The following is a 21,424-nucleotide window of genomic DNA, read 5'->3' on the forward strand; positions in this document are numbered from 1 at the left end:
GGTGGAAAAGACCTCCTGGATGATCAAGTCCAACCTGAGACCAATCCCCACCTTGTCACCAGAGCAGAGCACTCAGAGCCACCTCCAGTTGTTTCTTAATCCTGCATGGATTCTGCATATTGTGTTCACCAGAAAAGCTGCATTCCCAACCCTGACCTACACCAATTTATTGCCTCTGAGTGCACAGGTCTGCTACTGTGCAACCACAGCCTGGAGATGTATTTATGCAACCTCTTTTCCAGCAAAAAATCAAATGTCAGAAGTTCCTACTGTCCTGCCTGACCCAGGTCTCCTGTTCCCATCCCTACACCTGAGTTTACCTCCTGTTTCCAGGTGCTGATGCAACTGGTTGTGATAAACTGGGTCAGGGAAAATTCTTTTGAGCAGCAGTCAGGTTGGGTTTTTTTTTTTTTAATTTTGGATGATTTCACTTCTCCACAAAGAGCTGCCTCAGCACAACTGGGGGGCAATGAACTGCGTGGGACAGTGCCAAGAGCAAGTGGCCAAACATGGGGGCAAAACTAAATTGCCTCTGCTGCTGGGGAAAACATTCATGTAACTGCTCCAGAGCAGCTTCCAACCTCTTCCAACCTCCGGAGCAAGTGATCAGCATAGCATTTGCATTTGAATTGAGGGAAAAATCCCCAAGGAGCATGTCTAGGCAGGTGGCTGTCTGGAGTTGGTCAGAGGTGGGATGGAAGGAGGGCATTCTGCATGAAAATTGGGTAAACAGTTCCCCGGGCTGCTCTGCACCACAAGGATTTTAGGTTGTTTCCAAAACTTTTACCTATCTATCCGTGCCTTTGCCTTGAGCTTTAATAAATAAATCTTCCCTCTGCCTCACAAGGAAAGCTGTCTTGGGTCATGGGCCCGGGCTCTGTGCAATGGAAAAGCTCATCAAGCTCATTAATTACTGCCCCTGCCTCCCTCAGCATCAGAGCACGGATCCTTTGGCTCCAGCCACATGGACTAATAGGAAGGCATTTTTAATTACAGCTGGGCACTGCATCCTCCCTGTGCAGCCCCAGAGCTGGGTCCACAGAGGGGAATTTTCCCTCTTGGAGCTCGTGGGAAATCCATGGGAGCCACAAGCGTGGGCCAGGCTGTGGGAAACCTGGATCCCACCTGGGCTCTGCATCTTGCCCAGGGTGCTGAACACAGAGCCCTGCTGCCAGCCAGGCCTGCCTAAGCCAGGCTTGGATCCTGGCTTTTCATTTGCTTGGAAACAGCAAGTGGGGAAAGGGGGTGAGGATGGCAGCAGCATTACCACATCTGCTCGTTAGAATCATTAAGCACAGAGCACTAAATGAATCATTAGGCATCCCAGCAGATCCACACATGCTCTGCTTCTCAAAGCTCCCTGACTCCAGTCCCTGCTCCCTGTACAAATGCCCAGTGATTGCTTCAAGCAGCCGTGCCCATTCCCAATCTTAATGCTGAGACTCCTTCCAAAGAAAAAAACCCATTGCTAAACAGATGAAGCTCTGCTGAAGGAACAGATCTGTTTATGGAAGGTATTTTCTGTCACCAGACCAAATCTATTCAGCCCTCTCAAGTAAATATGTACATTAAAAACTCCCTGACTGGCTAAATGAGAAGAAAAAAATGGCAAATGGGAAATTATATAACAAGGAGCAACTACAATAAGAAGGTGCATTTGAAAATGCTTTGTTGCATGTTCTTTTGAGGCCAAATCTGAAAGCAATTTTTTAAAAATTCAGGGACTGAATAAATGGTTCCACAAGAAACTGGACAAATATGTGAAGGAAAGGGATTATTATATTAAAAAAATAAATAAGCTCTCAGCCTGTATTATTACAATCTAAACGTTGTCGTAGCCTGGAATATAAGAATCAGAAAACAGATCTAACCAGGCAAATAAAGCAATACTGACGTGTTTGTTTTTATTACCCCAGTTAATTTTTTAAAAAAATAATAACATAAAGATTTTTTTCCCGAATTCTATTGTTCTTATTACTCAAGCAGCTATTTCCACAGTCATATGCTTGCAAGAGTACCTGGCAGCAGTTTCAAGAAGTTATCTGAGTATTACAAAACAGCTTCACAACAGCAGACAAAACCACTCCATTCAACACTCCTGCCCTGATCCCCTCTTGGCTCCCATTCCACCCCAGCCCTCCCCATATCACAAGGCTGCTGAGACCATGCCAGCCAAATCAAAACCCCAGGAAATCACAATAGGATTAAAAAATCCTGAGGACAGAAGCCAGCCAGCAGTTTTTTGGTTTTTTTTTTTGTTTTGTTTTTATCCATGGGCATTACTAAAAGCAGGATAAACACAGCACTAAAATCTCCCAGCCTTTACTCAGGTGGGCTGTGGCTTCACTGGTGTTTGCACACACTCAGCAGGCTGAGAGCAGGAATTCTGCAAGTCACAGTTGGCTGCTTTGATTCAGCTCTGTGGCAGGAGCAGCCTCAGGATTATTTATCCTGTTTTTCCAGCCCTGGGGTTTATTCTGATTTAAAAGAGTGAAGGTGGGCAACGTCCATCAGCAGAGCCCTGAGTGCACAGGTGAGCCAAGAATAAAGCCCACAGCTCTGTCAGTGAAGATAACATCAGATCTATCAGCTGCCTGCACTTCACAGGAGCTACTTATCTCTGGGAGCTGTTAGATCTGACTTGAGTTCAGCCTGTTGTTTGGTCTTGTTTTCTCCTGCCTCCAATGGCAGCTCCACAAATTGTGCTTTTCATTCTGTACCAGGGCCTTGAATTTTATCCCTGATGCAATATGGTCTTAGCAACAATGAGAACAGTGAGCAAGTCATAAAAATAATAAACCATGCTAGGTCTGGAGGCTATGAAATCAGTTCAAACCTACTGCAGGGAGCTGTGCTGCCTGCACAGAGCCACATGGCTTTCCATGGGCACCAGCCCATTTATGAGTCATGAAACATAATAGAGTATTGTTGAAAGCTTTGGGACCATGAGAAATTATCTACTGCCCTGCATGGGGAATGGTATAAACTGGCAAGGAGCTGGAGTTACATTCTTTTACAGAAATGAAATCAGACAGCCTTGGCCTGCTTGCCAGTATACAAAACCACAAATCATGAGGACAACTCCTTAATTAGGACTAATTTTTTTTTTTTAATTCTTTTTTTTTTTTAAGAGTTGCCACTGTGCTAAGCAGCCAGGGAAGCCAACATTTGCTCTGTCCCTCGCTGAGCTATAATAAGGCAGGAAAGGTGGGTAAGACAAAAAGGAGGGGTAGGTGAGACAATGTCTCAGCAGGAGCTCCCAGGTGACATCCCCTCATGCCAAGGACTGGGGACACGTGTCCAAGGAGGACAAAAGTCATTTGCTAAATATTCTGGTGTGATAACACCGGGATGCCATCGGTGTGCTTATCTCCTTGTGGAGGAGAGAGGGAGGCAGCCTCCTGCAGGGGAGAGCACAGGGCTGGAGATCATCTCTAATCCAAATGCCACATTCCTCCTGCTGCCTGTGCCCAGGGGAGAAATGCTAAACAGCATTTCTCTGACTGAGAAAGCAAAAATCCTATATTTAAATGAACAGTGAAGGCTTCAGGGAATTGCATAACTGCAGGAACACAGATATTAGTGGATAAATACCTGACAGGGGGAGAAAAGAAGACAAAGTGAGATTTTCCCAGTGTTATCCAGGGAATGCACAAGGGGCAGTGAGCACAGTGAAATACAGGAAACTTCATTTAAACACAAGAGAAAAGTTCCTTTGCTCTGAGGAAGGTTTGGAAAAAAAGATCAAGTGGAGTCTCACTCCTCAGATGGAGGATCCCTGTTAACTTTGGGAATCACTCATCCAGTCAAGGAGAAAATACCAACATTATGTGTGTTCTTTAACAAATTTCAGTTAATTTATAGAATCTGGATATTGAGTTTTTATTATGTATTAGTGAGCCCAGAAAGGTCAGTAAAATCCCCAGGATTAACCTCTCTCAGCAAACCAATTGCTACCCTGGAATTAAAATATGCTGAAGGAAATGATGGCCTGTGTAGCAGTGATGAATGAGCAGGAAAGGGCAAAACTGAATGGAAATTCAGCTAGGAATCATTCAGTCCACAAATGCAACCACATTTTCTATTGTGCAGCAGTTGCATCATGTCACAGCCAGCCAATACCAATAAATCAGGAGCTCACTTCCCTCCTTCTGCCATGGATTATCTGAGGTGGGACCACTGGCTCCCCTTCCCCAAGGAAATCTCATCTTGATCAAAGCACAAATGCTGCTTGAAGCAGTGACAGTGATGAGATATTTATCCAGGTTCAGGAATGGATAGATACAATTATTCTGAGCCATATTGGCTTCAAATGTACTTCAAAATAGAGGGGATCATGCAGGGGCAACCCTGAAAGATGAGGACAGGCATCCCTTCCAGAGGTGGCCCTCCTTAAGAGGACCAAAAATAAATGGATGCATCTCCCTCGTGGCACCCAGGGTTCCAGCTACAGCTTCAGGGAGTGTTGGTATTCCAGAGATCCTCTGGAAGAGGAAAGGAAGCAACAGCAGGCTGAGCCTTTCAGGGATTCAAGGAGCACAGGCTCCATTCCCAGCTCAGCCCCCAGCTGCCTGAGAGTCCCTGGGAAGCTGCTCCAGGCAGCAAAGCAGGCTCTGGGCCAAAAAATACCAGGACAATATGCCTGAAATAGAGAGAGAGGCACTCAGAGGTCACAGTCCCAGCAAGCAGGGCAGGAGGGGAGAGATGATCACGTGCAGCACCTGAACTCAGTCTGAGGGAAGATGGAAGAGGAACTCTCATGGAAGCCTTCAGCTTGGTGCTGATCTGAATCAGGAACAAACCCCTCTCCCTGAGGACAGGGACAGTCCTTAGGGAAGGGAACACACCTTCTCCAGGCAAATATTGCAAATATATCTGGCCACCAAAGAGCTGCCAGTGCTGTCCCTGCTCTGCTTCAGAGGGACACGACCACACCTTCAGCTGGACACTCCCTGGGGACAGAATGACTGCCCCAGGAATCAGGCAGCTCTGGGGAACAAAGGAGGAGAGTGTGAGCTTGGGGAGGCCTCAGGCAGAGGCTTTGGATGGGTGGATGTCTGAGTTTCATGCCAAGAGTGAGATATCTTTCGTTATATTGGAAACCATCACTTCATAAAATTTTATATTCTCCCCACACACGTAGAACTGAGAACTCTTGCATGTTACTGTTGTTCCTGGATAACCAAAATGTCACCTCCAAAGCTCCTTGTGGGCTGCTGCTCCACCTCAGGCTCTCTGAAAGTGTAGCTGGTTCATTAAAAAAAAAAATAAAAAATGAAACCCTCAATGTTTGTGACAATCACATTGACTTTAATGTCTTCCAGGTTCTTGGCCGGGATGACACATCTCAATAAAACAGCAAAAGAAAATGTCCTCTTTCATACAAACTAGACTGTTGTTTTCCACACAGCTTTTCCAAGTCCTGGACATATGGTCATAGTAAATTCAACCTTTCTGACTTCACCTCTCTGCTCCAGCAAGAGCTGGGAGAGGAGATTGAAGCAGGTTTAAAACCACGTCACCACCAAGCATCTCTGGAGAAAGGATCCAGAAGGGATTTGATCTCTAACCTACCAAGCAGGGTTACAGAAATAAAATCTGAAGTCCTAGAACTTGGTGAATTTCAATAAGTGGTGAGTTTTGGCCAAGGAAAGCAACGAAGGTGAAAGCTGGACTTCAAAACAAATATTTTCCTGCATTCCTAAAAGGCCTTTAGTTTAAAAAAAGCATTTGTAATAAAACCTAAAACAAGTCTTAAAAACTTCAGAAGCCAAGGGCACAAACAAGTTCCAAGACAGTGAGAAGAGCTGTATCATTGCATAAACTGTGGGGAGAAAAAAACCCATTAACTTGAGGACCTTGGTCAAAAAGTAAAGCATGAAATCAGAGTGGGGTTTGTTTGTTTATTTGTTTTTAAAAGGGCCCACACATTCTAAAAAAGGGCTTTGGTTGGGGGCCTCTCTTTTTTAATGTCTGCCTTTTCCTCCAGCTACTTTGTGCCACTGATTATTCTGGAAGAAATTCTCACCTCCCTGAACTACAGCACTTCTCTAAAGTTATACAACATAGGAAGCAAAAGCTCAGTAATTGTCAATATCAAAGAATGTCCCTTGCATCAGCCAGTCCATCTGTGAAGTTTTGTTCATCGTGTAGATTACACCACTGACATATGGGAGAGACATTTCTGAGGAAGCCTAAATGAAAGAAGTTCGAAACGTTTGATTTCCCAACTAAAATAAAAAAATCATATGGAGACCTCCAGGATTTTACAGGGGCTCCCAGTATGTTTTGCCTTTATCCTTTTGTATACCCTTCTTTTATTTTATTTTATTTTTCCTCAATTTGCAGACTAATTACAGTGATAAAACAACTCCTAGAAGATGTGACTCACACAGCCCTTAAGAGAACAATACAGCACTACCCTCAGACAGGGAAAGAGCCCAGCTCTCAGCAGGCAATAACTCCAGGCCTGGGGATCATTCCCACGGATGCTTAGATATCAAGCTTAATTGAAGGTTAGGTAAGTCTAATTTTAGACTCATTTCATGCCCACACATCCAGGTCCAAACCCTCATTCTGGGAAACTGCAGATTAAAATGGATTGCTTTGTGTTTGCATTTGCATGCAGAGCATTGGGGGAAAAACCAACCCCCTTGTGTTTTGGGGCAAATTCTGGCCCTGGGTGTGGCTGCCCAATGCCTTCTGCGTGGAATTTGCCCAGAGATATCAGGCAGGATGCAACTCATTCAGCTCTCAGGAGAGGAGCACCCACCACAAGTGCACTGCAAGGGCTGGGGCACAGCAGCTTGGCCTCCTTGAAATGAGCCTCAAAACAGGCACTTAATGAGTAATAAACCCAACGTGAAGCTCTCACAGCAGAACCAAGGAGGTGTCCAGTCCTATCTAAGCCATGTCCCTGTCCTGTCCCAGCTGCACTGAGCCCTCTCCCACCTCAGGACCAGCTGGATCACCCAGTCCCAAAGGCTTGTGGTCATTCCTGTGGTGACTGAGGAAGAGAGAGCCCAGGCAGCTCAGAGTCTCCTTTGGGGTGCATCCAGCCCCAGTTTTTTGCTGCTCCTCCAGCAGTCACTTGAGTGAGGTGCCATTGCACTGCTGGCTGCTTTTCCTCCTGAGAGATCCGTAGGGAACTCTCCTGGTGCACGATTGGGAAAGAACAGGAATGAAATTGGGCTGGGGAGCAGAAGATGAAGAAAAGCAAGAGATTGGGTTTATGGAGACAGGATGGGAAAGCTGGGGTTGGTCAGGCTGGAGAAGAGAAGGTTCAATTGAGGCCCTTCCAGTGCATGAAGTGCTACAAGGAAGTGGGAGAGGGAACTTCAGCAGAACTGGAGTGACAGGACAAGGGGAATGGGTTCACACTGACAGAGGGGGACAACAGGTTAAATATTAGGAAGAAATTGTTCCCTGTGAGGGTGGTGAGGCCCTGGCACATGTTGCCTGAAAATGTTCAAGGCCAGGGCTTGGAGCACCCTGCTCTAGTGGAAGTTGTCCCTGCCCATGGCAGGGGTGGAACTGGGTGAAATTCAAGGTCCCTTCCAACACAAACCACTCTATAGCCCTGTACAAGTTTAATATAGTAATATAACAATATAATCAGTTTATATAATCAGAATTACAGACAGTATTCCAAAGCCTCTCCCATGCCCTTTGCCACAGCCATGGATGACAGCTCCCTGCCATTCCCCTCCCAGCTGTTGAGCCCCACTTGCTGTCCTTATCTTCTGTGACACACAGAGCACATGCCAAAGGCCTCACATCACAAAAGACTTCACCTATGCCTGGCCTGAGCCTCCCCTGCTCAGCTGTCACAGCCACAGCTCATTGTGAGACAAACTCTGGATTTCTTTCCAGAAATGTTGTATTTCACACATTCTCCACAAGGCCATCCATCACCCTCTCAGGAAGAAGCAACTGTGTTGAGAGGACAAACCCAACTTCTCTGCACATGTGTTTACCCAGCTAATAAGAAATGAGGAATGTCTGGCTGTATACAAAGTCAAATTCCTCCAGACATCAAGTATGCTTAGATCTGGCCATGAGAGCAGCTAATAATATGCAAGTGTCAGGAACTATTTACAGGCTTAACCCAACTGCAGTGAAGTCAATGGTTTAACTCTCCCTGCCTTCAAAGGGAGGAGGATCTGGCCTTGGCAGGGCCTTGAGGCACAGTTCCCTGCCACCAGTTTAGGAGCTGTAGCCTGAACAGGAGAAATCCCCAAATCACAGCATTTCCCATTACAGCAAATCCTGATTCCCTGCCTTCCCCCTCTCTAGATGTCTTTGTTTCAGAGATCCTAAATTCTGCAACCAGATACGTGTGTGCACTTCAGGGTGAGCAGAAGGACTGCAAACAGTGACTCCTTCCTGGACCAACAGAGGGAGGTTGTGTCTCAATCCCTTCGTTAACCAGGCAGAAATCAGGCTGCAGCATCCTGTGAGCTCCTGCTCTCCAGACCCTGCTGCAAAGAGCAGCACAAAATCCCCCTGCAGCTCTGTTCCCTGAGAAGATGCAATTAAGATGCCTTTCCACCTCTACAACAGGCTCACCAGCACGAGCTCTTTCTCTACAAGATCAGATTTAATTTGGCACAGGAATGGCATCCAGAGCTCCTGGGCCTTGCCAGCCATTTGTCCCATTTGTTCAACCATCTTGCACAAGCCACTTAATCCAATTTTACTTTCTTTTTTTCAAGCTGGTTACCTGAAATAGGGCCTGATCCAATCCCCAGACAGGGAAATGGGAAGTTTCCAGTCCACTTCAATGGTACCCACGGGCTCCTAGGCCTCCATGTCTATGTTTAGCCACATAAATATAGTAGCCTGGGCTTCAGAGATTACTGAGTGCCCACAGCTGCCACTGATCTCAGAGGGGGGGGGAAAAGAGGAACAAATCTCTGCTTCAAAAAGTGTCTCAGCTGCAGCCTGTGAAGGCACAATCAATGGAAATATCCCTGAGTTCTTGCTGTGCTGTGGATTTGTACTTGCACGGATGCTGTGACCCAAATCAGACCCGAGCTGCAGGAATTCTGCTGGGATGACACAGCACAGCTCTGTCTGTGTTCCTTCCCCCAGACTCGAGCACTAAAGACTGACATTCCCTGCTAAAACTCTGCTGGAATTCTCCAATCTGTGGTCACAGTCGTTGTGAAGGTTTAGGAAATTTCACACAGGCAGACCCAGCAACTTCTTGGAAAAATGGAAGAAATTCCTTCCTCCGAAAACACTGGGACCAGTTCTGCCCAGTTCCACTGGTGTTGTGGACAATATCCTCATTTTAACAAAGCTGTAGGAACCCATTAAACTGATATTCCCCAGCAGCCAAATCCTCAGCACCAGGATCTTAAATAGGCAGAGTTAGCAGGAAAGTGATGGGCACGTGGCTGGGATTGCTCCACTGCCACGAGAACCAGCACAGCAGAAAAGCAGGCAGAGTAAGGACACAGACAGGGCTCAAACTGCTCCCATTTGTCCTGATTTCTAAAAGCAGAAGTAATGTGGATCCTTTGTCCATGTTCTCACTCATCCTTTCGTTTCTGACGTTGGGAAATTCATATTAAATGGTTTTAGTTAGGAATCTAAGTTACCTTAGCTTCCATATAAATTGCTTTTTCTACATTTTGGGGACTTGTCATGGGCATAATTCATCCACTATTTGTGCCCTGAGTGGGCCCTAACCGTTAAAAAAAAAAAATCAGAAAAAAGTTTTTCTTGCTTACTATCTTCCTGTGAAGTTTCCATTTGGGTTCATCATAAATTTACAGTTTACACTGTGCTACCCCAAAACTTATCACAGAACCAGAGGTACAAAGATGCTGGAATGAGTCTACAAAACCAGGATAGAAATGATTCCTGTGCTTATCCTCCTTCACCTGCAAGCCTCAAGTTCAAAGGACACTCCATTTTCTGACACCAGCATAGAAAACAAACCAGCTGAGCTCCATCTCAAATAGGAATAAGCTGCATTTTGCAAATAATACATGGAATAGAAATAAGGTGTAGTCGTAATAACAATTTTGTCAGGTTTTGAAGCTGTGTTTGCTCTGTGTACAGTGCAATTCTACAGATAACTGTGCCTATTATCTGGTTGTGTCATTCCTCAAATGGACTCTGGACACAACAAATTCTCTTTCCAGCTGCATAATATTAAATATTCTAATTCTGGCATTTAAGATAAAAGGGAAAGACAACAAAAATCTAATTAGAAATAAATAATAACACATTCCCTCCTGAAATGATATTTGGGAGTTGATGGACATTGGGCCAAACTGAGAGCCTAATTTTCCATTTACAAATAATAACTAATTATCATATCTATCAAGATCATTTAGCACTTTTTCTGTGCATTTCTCTCCCCTAAAAACCAGCCCAGGGAGAGACATACATAAACAAAATCCTGAGGAAAAACCCCAGCAGCTCTCAGGGGCAGAGTGAAAGTCTGGACTTGTAAAAATGCTTGGGCACCAGTCCAAGCAGAAGGCCCAGTGTGTAGAACAGCCAAAGAGAGGAGAGCAGGATCTCACCCCACACCAGCCTTTAGGGGACAGTGAGAATCTGCAGGACCGTGGTCCCAAAGTGTTTAACATCAGCAGGTGTGAAGAGCAGCCTCCTCCAAGGGATGTGGGAGTGCTGCCCAGGAACCCACTGCCAGCTCAGTGGAGATGGAGGGACAGAGGGAGCCCAGACACTGCCCACTGAAAGTCAGCTCATTTTTCAACCTGCAATAAGCAGGAGCTGAAGGGCAGCAGGCAGGACTGGGTGGCTCTGGGGCTTGTGTCACTTGGCTGTGCTTTGCTTCATCCCCTCACAGCAGCTGAAAGACATTTTATTAGCAGAAGTGCTGAGATCAAGGCAGGAGTCATCAGTACAAGCCACCCAGCCCAGCTTCACCCAGGGAAGGGATAAAGGCACATTGTTCCACTGCACAGCCCCCCTGGCCACCAGGGATGGATGCTCTAAAGCCTGAGCTGCCCAGCACAGCAGAGGCCACACACAGCCAGGTCAGGGAGATCCCATTTGCTGGGAACCTCTGTGCTCAAAATTCCCAGCTACTCTCTTCCTTGGGAGTTTATTTTTCCCTCAAGAGAATTATCTGATTCTGTGAATCCTCTTCATTTTCCATTCAAGTTCCCAGGTTGTGCAACTTCCCCTCTGCACCTCCTTTTAGAAACCAGAGAGGACCAGAATTGCCAGCAGCACTGCAGACATTGGTTTCCTCATCTGCCCCTTTGAAGCTGTGGCTGATGCTCTCAGGAGTGATTGAATTGATGCTCTTGGCTGAGTGTTTGGTCTGTCAGATGTCCCCAGGCAGATGACAGGAAGGGCAGAGCTGCAGGAGACTCTCTGGAGACCACCAGGCAATGTCTGTGCTCAGCCACTCCCTCCAGTCTTCCTCCTCCTCCTCCTCCTCCCCTCCAATCCTCTGGCAACACCAAGGTCTCAGTGGCCACTCCAAGGAGGTCTCAGTGGCCACTCCAAGGGGCACATCCAGCTCAGTTCTTGAGGATTTGTGCTCTGGAAGCACAGGCAGTGCTCAGTTCCCCTGCACCACCATCCTGGCCAGGCTCCAGGTTTGTCCCCACGCTCCAGCCCCAGGAAGGGATGCTCAGGGATCTTCCCTGTATCCCTCAAAAAGAGCAAAGTTTCTTTTGCAGTGTGTCTAACACGAGCTGGAGAGTCCTGGGAATGTCATTTTCCCCTACTCTGAGCTCCACCCAACCCCCTGGCATCACCTGTCCCAACAAAAGCAAAAGAAACAATAAAAACCCCCATTTTTCCAAGGAATGAGGTATTTTTTGTGAGCAGAGGGTCTCCATGAGGCAAGTGGAAAGTTACTGGGAGCTTTTCTGTCCCGGTGTTACGCCACAGAGCAGGACTGCAATGTCCCAAGAAGATTTAGATCTACACTGGTGCCACTGATGTCAGAACTGGGCTGGCATGTACAAATAAATACCAAGTATTTCTGTGCTCTGTCACAATGGCAGCAGTCTCTTTCCCATATTTATGCCTGCAGAATGTTGCCCTGCAGTATCAGAGAGGACTTCTGTGCAATCCAAGAGCTGGTGACAAGACTCCTTTAATTGCACTCAGAAATATATTTTTAGGAGTAAGACCAAGAAGTCAACGCAGCTTCCTTCTTGTTAAAAACTAAAATAAAATGTCTGATGGGCTGGGAGCAAAGAAAAATGAAAGTATTGATCAGCTCAACAGCTGGAAAAATGATTATTGTACAAATAAAAAATTTAAAGCCCTGTTAATATTTTTTAAATTGTGTGGCTGGGGAAAAAAAAGTCAAATTTTATTTGTTTGTTGCTGCTAGGAACTTACAGCTTCTGGAGAATCAGGTTTCCATAAAAACCTATCTACTGCTTAATTCCACTAAAAGCCTGGAAAATCAACTTCTTATATATTTAACCTTTTACTCACTGAAATCCTAACAAACCTCTAAAGGAGATGTGTCAGCTACAGAGGGGATTTTATTAATTTCAACATCAAGGAGGATATGGGGAACTTTTTAAAGAGAAAACCACTCTTGACCCCAGGGAGCCCTTTGTTCTCCCCACCCACCAACAGGGAAGAGCAGGCTACAAAATAAAATATAGGAGACTTGGGAGGTTGGGTTATTTCAGCTCTGAGTGCCCCCATAGCACGAGCAAGAGTGTCAGGCAGGTGCTGAAATGTTTCTTCTCATCCTGAGTGTCCAAGCTAAAGGACAAAGCAAGTTTTCCCAGATAATCACCTTCCTCATCCAGCTAAAGCCAAGGAAAGCTGCAGATGCTCCCAAGCTCAGCTCAAGGACTTGAGATCAGGCATTTCAAAGGGGAGGTTCACAAAAATCAGAGGCTGCTTCTGAAAAGGGCTTCTATTTCTTTGCAGTTCACACAGCAGCACATGAAATTTCCAGAGCCTTTTTTTCTTTTTTAGACTTTTAAGTCACCTTAAGCAAAGCTAAATGTCATTTTTAATAGATGACAAAACCTCCTCTCAATTCCAGTGCCAGCAGTCAGAAAAACTGTGAAGCAGAACTGCTCCTGCCAGCACAACTCACCCCTCATTTCTTCTGAGCAGGGCAGCAAAGTCCCAACTTTACCCTTAAATGCAGTTTGGGCTGCTTCCTTTAGAAATAGCAAACAGCTGATCCATTTGTTTCAAAGTTGGCAATAGTAAAAAAAAAAAATTTAACAGTTATAAGCACAGCCTAGTGATGCTGAACTCCCACTTTCTTCATTTCTTGAAGAAATCTGAGAGAATCTCTACAGAAAAATCACACTTTCTTAAAGAGCTTAGCCTGCAGTTAAGTGCTAGCTTAACTTTTTCCAGCTAAAATTCCAGTCCAGTCGTGGAATCCAAGCAAAAGAGCCACCAGAAAACAAGAGAGGCTTTACTCCACACCATCTATGATTTATGTTGATGATGATCATGCTAAAGCACAAAACAAAGCAGATTAATTTTTATAAATGCCAGTCCAGTGTTGCAACCATTGTGCTGCTGCCTGAATGTCACTTTTCCTCACTTTTGAACAGGGCAAATTTGCTCTGGGCTCCACATCCCCAAAAAATAATGAATGAAAAAAAGATGGAAGACTGATGCCAGCCTCACATGGATCATTTCCAGATTCCAGCCTCCGTTTCACATTCTTTTCTCTTTGATCCTCACACGAGTTCAAAAATATTTGTTTACATCAAGGTCATTCCAGCTGACTCAATAATTCAGCAAGACAGAATGTTTGAAAGAAAACAAGTGGTTAAAGAAATTATTGAGGGGTTTGTTATTTGCTTGTGCCATGCCATAAAGTGGAAAATTACCTTAAATACTGAAGGAAAAGACATGCATGAGGGATAAAGCCCAGCCAGAAGCACTGGGGTTCTGCATAACAATTCACAACAGCAAATACTTTTGAACTGTTTAACTTCTGCATGATTTCAGAGCAGGAGAAAGTCTAACTCTGCAGCAGGTAGGCTTTAACCCTAAAAAAACCTGTTCAAAACCATGAGGCTCCGTCATCCTCCATCACCTGATTTTTTTGTTCCTTTAGTTCTTCTTGTGTGAGTGATGAAAAGTTTGTGGGCTGCTTTTCCCACTCCCCTCCCATGAACTTGCAGGCTCTCTCATGGGCACAGATCTCCCAATTTGGCTGGAAAATGAGCTGATAGGTAAAAATGACAAATGTCCTGCAACAGCTTCTTTCCCACTGGGTTATCACCCTGCAAAAACCAGAATAGGCACAAGAAAATTGTGCCCCACTCCCTCTGAGGTTTTTGACTTGGTGGCAGCATTAATCCTATCAAGGAACAGTGACTTTCCAACCTATATTTAGGAGCAGTGCTTCTCAGCATCCCTTGCATGATAGCAAAGAGAGAGAGCAAGGTTCAGGAGAGCAAGAGCAGCAGTAATTTAGTGCACAGTGTGATCTGCATTTATCCAAAATTCAAAGAATTTCACAGCTCTGGGGGCTAAAGGGATGAGCTCCCTTCTGGTGCACTGCTCACCTGGTGGGACCTGGCTCTGATTTCAGTGGAGGGCAGCTCTGTGTTTGCTGGTTCTGTGCCAGGGTGGGACCTGTGTGCACACATGTGCTTCCCTATTGTGGCGAGAAAAAAATACAAACCCCCTCTGTTCCAAATCTGATCAGATTTCCCAAGGCTAGGGAAAACAGAGTGCAGGTTTGAGAGCTGAGAAACAATTCAGGGATTCATCAGAAATGACACAGGTGCCACAAGAAAGGAGTTTTCTTGTTGGAATGACTGTTTTGCCAAAACCCCAGCTATGTACAGAAAAACCCTCCAGTGCCAGGTTTAACCCAGGATTATCAATCCTCTGTGCAGACTAAACTCTTCCCCCATCTCTCATCCTCCAAGCCATATTCCTTCCACAATCCCCATCTCTTCAGTGGTTTAACATTTCCCTAAAGCCTGGCTTATCCCCGTGCCCCATTCCTGAGCCCAGTCCCAAATGTCTCCCCAGTACAGTGGGTGACTGGGAATGCTCTGGGCTGAACCTTCTTGCTCCCCCAGCCCCTGCTCAGCCCAGCTTTAACCTCTGGGGACCACCATGCAAGTGTCCTCCCTTTGTCACCACGTCACTGAAAGAATGGCATTTTCATGGTGAAATCACCCTTCTGCCTTCAGAGCTTTCTAGAATTGATAAAAAGACTCATTTCCTGCATCAAGCTCCAATAATGAATTGCCATTTTGTGTATCAAGCCATTTTCCAATTGCCATTTTCCTGCATCAAGCTCCAATAATGAATTGCCATTTTTGCTGGTTCCCCATTGCCATTCAAGCATCACAGTGCTTGAATACAACAGGGAACCAGCACCTACAACTACCAAAACTGTTTATATCAACTCTTAAAAGCTGCTGAGAAAATTAACATTATATCCTAATTTAGTAGGAACGTTCCTTTAGGTGACACTGAAATCACATTTGACCACCTGATTTCCCCTCAGTTCCCCCATGCTGATCTCCTTCCCTCTGTGTGATGGCCAGGCTCCAAGAGCAGAAGTTTCCCCCACTTAGTTTTTCAGAGCCCATGGCCCAGCACACTGCACTGCACAGGAATTCAGCTCCTCGAGTGGCTTTGCAGGTCAGACTCCAGCAGCCACAGCAAAGCTCAGATGGAGAGCAGCAATTACTGGAACGTGTGAGATGTGGCAGCAGAGCAGCCTGCAAAGAGTGTGGCCACCCTGGCAGCACCTCCAGAAACTCCTGTGAGGTGGGGATTTAAACTCAGCCAGGTCTTGTGTCATCATCCATCCGTCTCCTTGGCTTTCCCTCTCTGGGAGCAAATGATGAATGTGACCTTCTTTGTTTGAGTTCTTGCAATGAAGCACTGTTTGCATAAGGCTCTTTCTTATTTATTTTTTTCCTGCGGCTTGTTGACTTTTATAAGACATTCATAAATTTGTTCTGACTGCCAGTGAGATGCTTAATGGTGCTAAAGGGAAGGTATTAAGGATAGTCGACTCATGTTAGAACAAGCCACTTGAAAGTAGCTATAAATATTTGTCTGGATTTCATTTTGCTAACAAACAGCTTCTTTTCTTCTCCTCCTCCCATTGCCCCCCTTAAAGGGTTGATCTCATAAACAACAGAAGAATTTTCTCATTAATAAAAAAGCACATGTCTGGATTTGGGTTTTTTAATAGAAACTTTCCTATTGGGGACATTTGAGTCCTTGTATTCTGTCTGCATGGAGTCAGCTCCCTTTTCAGGAAAACCTTGGCAGCTTAAGACCTCCAGGGTGAGCTCATGTTCTTTTGCACTCCCTCAAACTCATCCCTGCTCTTTCATTGCTCTGGCAGGGAGTTTAGGCTAGACTTAGGGACTGCAGTGTCCTAGAAGCAAGCCAGTAGCTACACATTCCTCCTCCTTTTGCTCATGAGCACACTGGAGGGTTTTGGATCCCTTCAGGACTGGAGCCACTTGCCACACACTTTGGGAGCTCCACCCTCCAGTCCCTTTGCTCCAAGGTCACATTGACAGGGACACAGAGAATATCCTGCTTTTATTGTCCACGGAACCAAAGTCCCTCTCTGGGAACTCAGACTGGCAACTGGGGGCTACCACCAGTGCAGCCCCCTCCAGATCCCTACCAGCCCCAGGGCAGCAGAGACAGCTTTTCACACCAGAGTAGTCCAAAGCTGCTTCTTGGAATCAGCAGGGATGGATGCTGAGGGCTTGTCCCAGCCCCTGGCTTAGGGCAGGCAGAGCCCTGTCCTTCCCCGAATAGCCTCTGCTTGTGTTTCAGCACTGGAAGAGCAAAGCTGTGTTGGGATGCAAGCACCACTGGAGGTCTGAGAAGCTCCAAAGAGCTCCTGGTGGTTCAGATGAGCAGATAGCTCAGCACTCAGCCAGCAGGAGAGCCGAGGAAAAGGGGGTGCCCAGAGCAGGCAGATGGGAAGGAGAGGAAGCCTCCCTCGTTAAAAAGCAATTAGGAGACCAACAAGAGTGGGAAAACGAGGTTTGGGAGGGTCTTTTTATTTGGTTGGTTTAACTCTGTGGAAAGAATGACTTGTCAATGCAATTTTTAATTTGTTTTCTTGGTGTTCTCACAGAGCAGAGCTCATTACAGCAGTCCAGAAAGAACCAACAAGGAAATCCTGAGCACTGTCACCTCAGACAAGTCCCATAAGAGCCAGGGCGAGTTTTACCTGGGGAAGGACTGTCAGCTTTGGTCTGAGCCAGCAAACCAACTTCCATTTGCAGCTTGGACTCACTGCTAAAATTATACAAATCCCCCAGAGAACTACCCCAGACAGCAAGGAAAGCAAAAGAGAAAATAAACTTTCTAATACAGAGCTCTAAACTGTCTCCAGTGTTTTCTCTGGATCCTTTTGGATTTTCTGGATATGTGCACAGCACTCTCCGTTATAAAGCATCACCATGGCACAAACAAACCCTGCCTCCAGCACAAGGACAGAAAAGACCTGGCAGATGGTCCAGATCAGCAGAGATAAGAGCAAACTACCACACAGGTGAGGCACCTGCCTGGGGGAAGGCTGCAGTTCCCTGCCAACATTCACCTCCCTGCTTCTTTTTCTCCCTCCTCCCTTTTTTTTCTTTTTTTTTTTTTTTTAACTCATGTATATCACTCAAGCAGCTTTCCCAGTGCCTGCAAACGCTAATTGCCATGGTTTGTAACATTCTGTACCCCTGTACTGGGATTAGGTGGCAGCCCAGGAGCCCTGATGATATCGTGGTGAATGATTTATCCACCCTGCACCACATTCCTGCCCCGTGCTGAAGCAATAATGCTGGGGAGAACTTGGAGTGATTAGTTTGCCTCTGGTGTGGGCTACAATCAAACGTTAATGGCCTTGAGCACCCAAGAAGTTCAATTAATGCCTTGGAATGGCCTGGCTGGAAGGCCTTTATTAAATGGACCATTAACACAAGGAACACTATTTCATGCCTTTGTAAACCTGAGTAAAATGCTCCTCACATCCAAGGCACCCTGGCCATGTGCTAAATTAGCAAGCACCTGAAGAACACTTTGTTCAGAGATGGGCCCCAGCTGCATTATGGACACACATTCCTACCACCAGCACGAGTTTAGGCTCTCTAGAAGGTTGAAAGTCTTGGGAAAAAAACTCTGGTTTCTGACACTCTCAGGAAGGAGCAGTTTTGTACCACCTCCTCTACACCTTCAGTCCCTGCTCCCACCAAAATCCCCAAAAGCCTGGAATGAGCCCAGGGAAGAGGAGAATCCTTCAGAGCCCTCCTAGGGAGGAAAAGGAGTGCTGATGCTCATGGAAGGAGCTTTGCTAATGGCTGAGGGGACAGACCCATCCCAAGAACCATAAAAACTTTGTCTGATTGCTCTGCTCATCCTTGTCACTGAGTGTGAGTGGCAAAATGTTGATGGCAGTAACCAAGAGCTGATTTATTAAAATGTAGAAAGGTTTTTCCATCAATCAACCCATCAGTGCTTCCAGGTGATGCCACCAACACTCACATCCCTCCACCCCTCAGAGAAGCAGCCAGATCATTCAGGGACCACAAGATAACTCTTAGAGATGGTTCCAGCAGGGGGGGAGCTGGGGAGACACCTGCAAGGCTGAGGAATTGCACAGAAATCAGTCACCCCCCCAGTGCCCTTCAAGTCACACATTGAACTGCTTTTAATTGCCCAGTCCCAGCTTCTTCCTCTGCTGGAGACTGTGCAAGGGCCTTTCTGCACAGGCCATTTTTAGGGTTCACTCCTAAACCTTAACCCACAGCGCCTTCCTGGCCAGGCCAAGCCAGCTGTGACACAGCAGGGCAGGACAATGTCACTGTGCAGCCAGGCCAGGTTTGCTCTCTGGGGCTGCCCATCCCAGCCCTAAACTCCCTGCCAAGGGAAACTGGATTGAGCTCAGATCAGATTGTGTGAGAGCTGGCCTGTGGGGACTTTTCACTGGAAAAGACTTTTCACTTTTTCTTCAGCAAAAATAACTCCAGAGGCTCAGCAGGACAACAGGAGAGGGGAAAGGGAGAGAGCCTGGAGCCATGGAGAGAGAGCTGTGCTAGGGGAGGGGAGAACAAGGGGAGATAACCTGCAAGGTAAATAAAAAAGCACAAGAGCTTCTTTGTGACTCCAGAGAGAGAAAGTGAGGGGCAAGAGGTCAAACTTTACACTAATTAACCTTGTATCAGCAAACCTTGAAAGCCTGAACTGCCCCAGGGGCTGCAGCACGGGAGGTCAACCTGGGCCATCTCCATCTTTGAAACCAAGGGTGAAAAGTGACAAAAAAGGGACAGCTCCACCTTCAGAGCCCAGGCAGCTTACAGCGCTGCAGGTCCCACCTGAAAATGGGGGTTTGCTCTGGAATCCCCCACAGCATCCTTTAAATTTGTAAAAAATATAATTTAAAAATTAAAAGAACATTGCGAAAATGTGCACCTGCTCCCTGATCCAGCCGAGCAGGGATCTGTGGGCTCACCTTTAAACACAGGACACTGCTAGCCCAGACAATCTGAAATCATTTTCTTGTCTGGATCAGTCAAAGGATTGCCATGGGTGTCCTCAAGCTGCACAGTAAATTAAAGCAACACCTGGTTCTGTCAATGCTGTGGACACAGCAGTAAAAATCATGCAGCAGCTCACAGAGATATAGAAATTATAAAGACTGATGTACAAAATACATTGAAAATCCATGTCTTGTACAGGAGATATATATATATATATATATATATATATATATATATATATATATAGGATATGGAAAAAGGGTAATTATATCTCTGTCCTCAGTGGCTAATCTGAGGGAAATGGCAAGCCTGGTTTGGGTGTTCTGGCTAGAGGAAACACAGCATAATTGCCATTTAATGCCTTTACTTGTTGGCTTGGAAAGAGAGTTCAAATTCCTGGTGTATTAACACTGAAAAAGCATCAGAGGAAAAGGTGCTTTACTCAAACACTGAATACCCAACTTTATCCTGAGAAAGAAAACCAACCTCCACAGCCTCTTCCTTATTTCCCTCCATTAGCACAGGGGATCCCAAAAACCACTGGGGGATCCACTCACACCTTCTGCACACAAAATGGAGATTTTTAAATGTTTTTTTTCTTATTGGTGGAGTCCTGAATGACAATCACAAACACCTGGGGTTACTGCAGGACAAATTAACTCTGCTAGAGGGTCACCAGGAAGATCAACCCCATAAACAACACTGAGGGGACTTCTCTTTATCAAGCTTCTGTCTGGAAATTCTGCAGAACTTCCAGAGAGAAGCTTGATAAAGAGAAGCACAGAATAAAAATATCAATTTTTCTGGTACAGAATAAAAATATCAATTTTTCAGGATTTGGGGAAGGCAGTGCCAGCTCTGCCTAGCCCCTAGCACACACCAAACTAACTCATGATCCCAGCCGAGGGGAGAACAAAGCTGCATGCCCATTCTCCCAGTGTGAGGGACCAGGGATTGAGAACTCCTGAAAAGCCCCTTTTGCTTCCCAGTCCAGTTTGTATTTGTTTAAGCCCAAGGCAGACAAACACGAGAGGAGCCCCCAGGAATCCATAACCACCCTGATGCTTCTGGGTAGCAAGTCATCTCCACTGCCATCTGTTTTCAGTCACTTCCAAACGAGTTCTGAAGAGTCAATTGTTTTCTTCTAGGAAAAATAAACATGCAAGCTGCTATTCACCCAATTTCCAGCAATTTTCTGCTGTGGGTAAATGTAGCTTCAGATTTTAGAACTAAGTCTCATTCTCATCCAAAGAATTTTGCAATATAATTACCTCATTCTTACTGACTTGGATAACTGTTGCCCTTTGAGAGGAGAAAAAAAAAAAAAAAGAAAAAAAAAAGGGGGTGTAAAGTCTGCAAGACTAATTCCTCCTCCTGCCCCTCTGTTATAAAATCTTGGAACAATTGACAGTGATTAATCTCACTTGATATTTCTTTGGTTCTCTATTTGTTGACTTAAAGGCATTTTATGACTGATTGTTTTCAGTTGCCTGGACAGCTGTCAGATCTGTACTGTGGTTTGATTTGGCTTTCAGGGAGCAAAATTATTATTTTTCTTATTTTTACAGCTCCAAAACATAGTGGCTGACGGAGGTGGCCCGTCAAAAACCATCTATGTGAAACCAAAACTCCCTCCAGATTGGGAGAAGATGGCTCAGACATTCTGCAGGCAGATTACACAAGCAAGATGTGGAAGGCAACAACACCATTTTTTTAAATTTTATTACTAGTTTTGAAGATGCCCAGCTTGCACATAGTCTCAAATACAGTGGCAAAACCCATCCTAAGTGTAACATCAGTGGTTTTCTAGGAGTAACTTTGGCCTTTGGAGCAGCACTGGTGGAGCTGCATTTTCTGCTTGTTTTGGGGCTGAAGTGCTGCAGTCCAAGCAATTCCCATCCCTGCTTGCCTGGGACAGGCTGTGCTCAGTGAAAGGAGGGGCAAACAGGGTCTGA

Source organism: Serinus canaria, chromosome 13, assembly GCF_022539315.1.
Source record: "Serinus canaria isolate serCan28SL12 chromosome 13, serCan2020, whole genome shotgun sequence".
Taxonomy (NCBI): Eukaryota; Metazoa; Chordata; class Aves; order Passeriformes; family Fringillidae; genus Serinus; species Serinus canaria.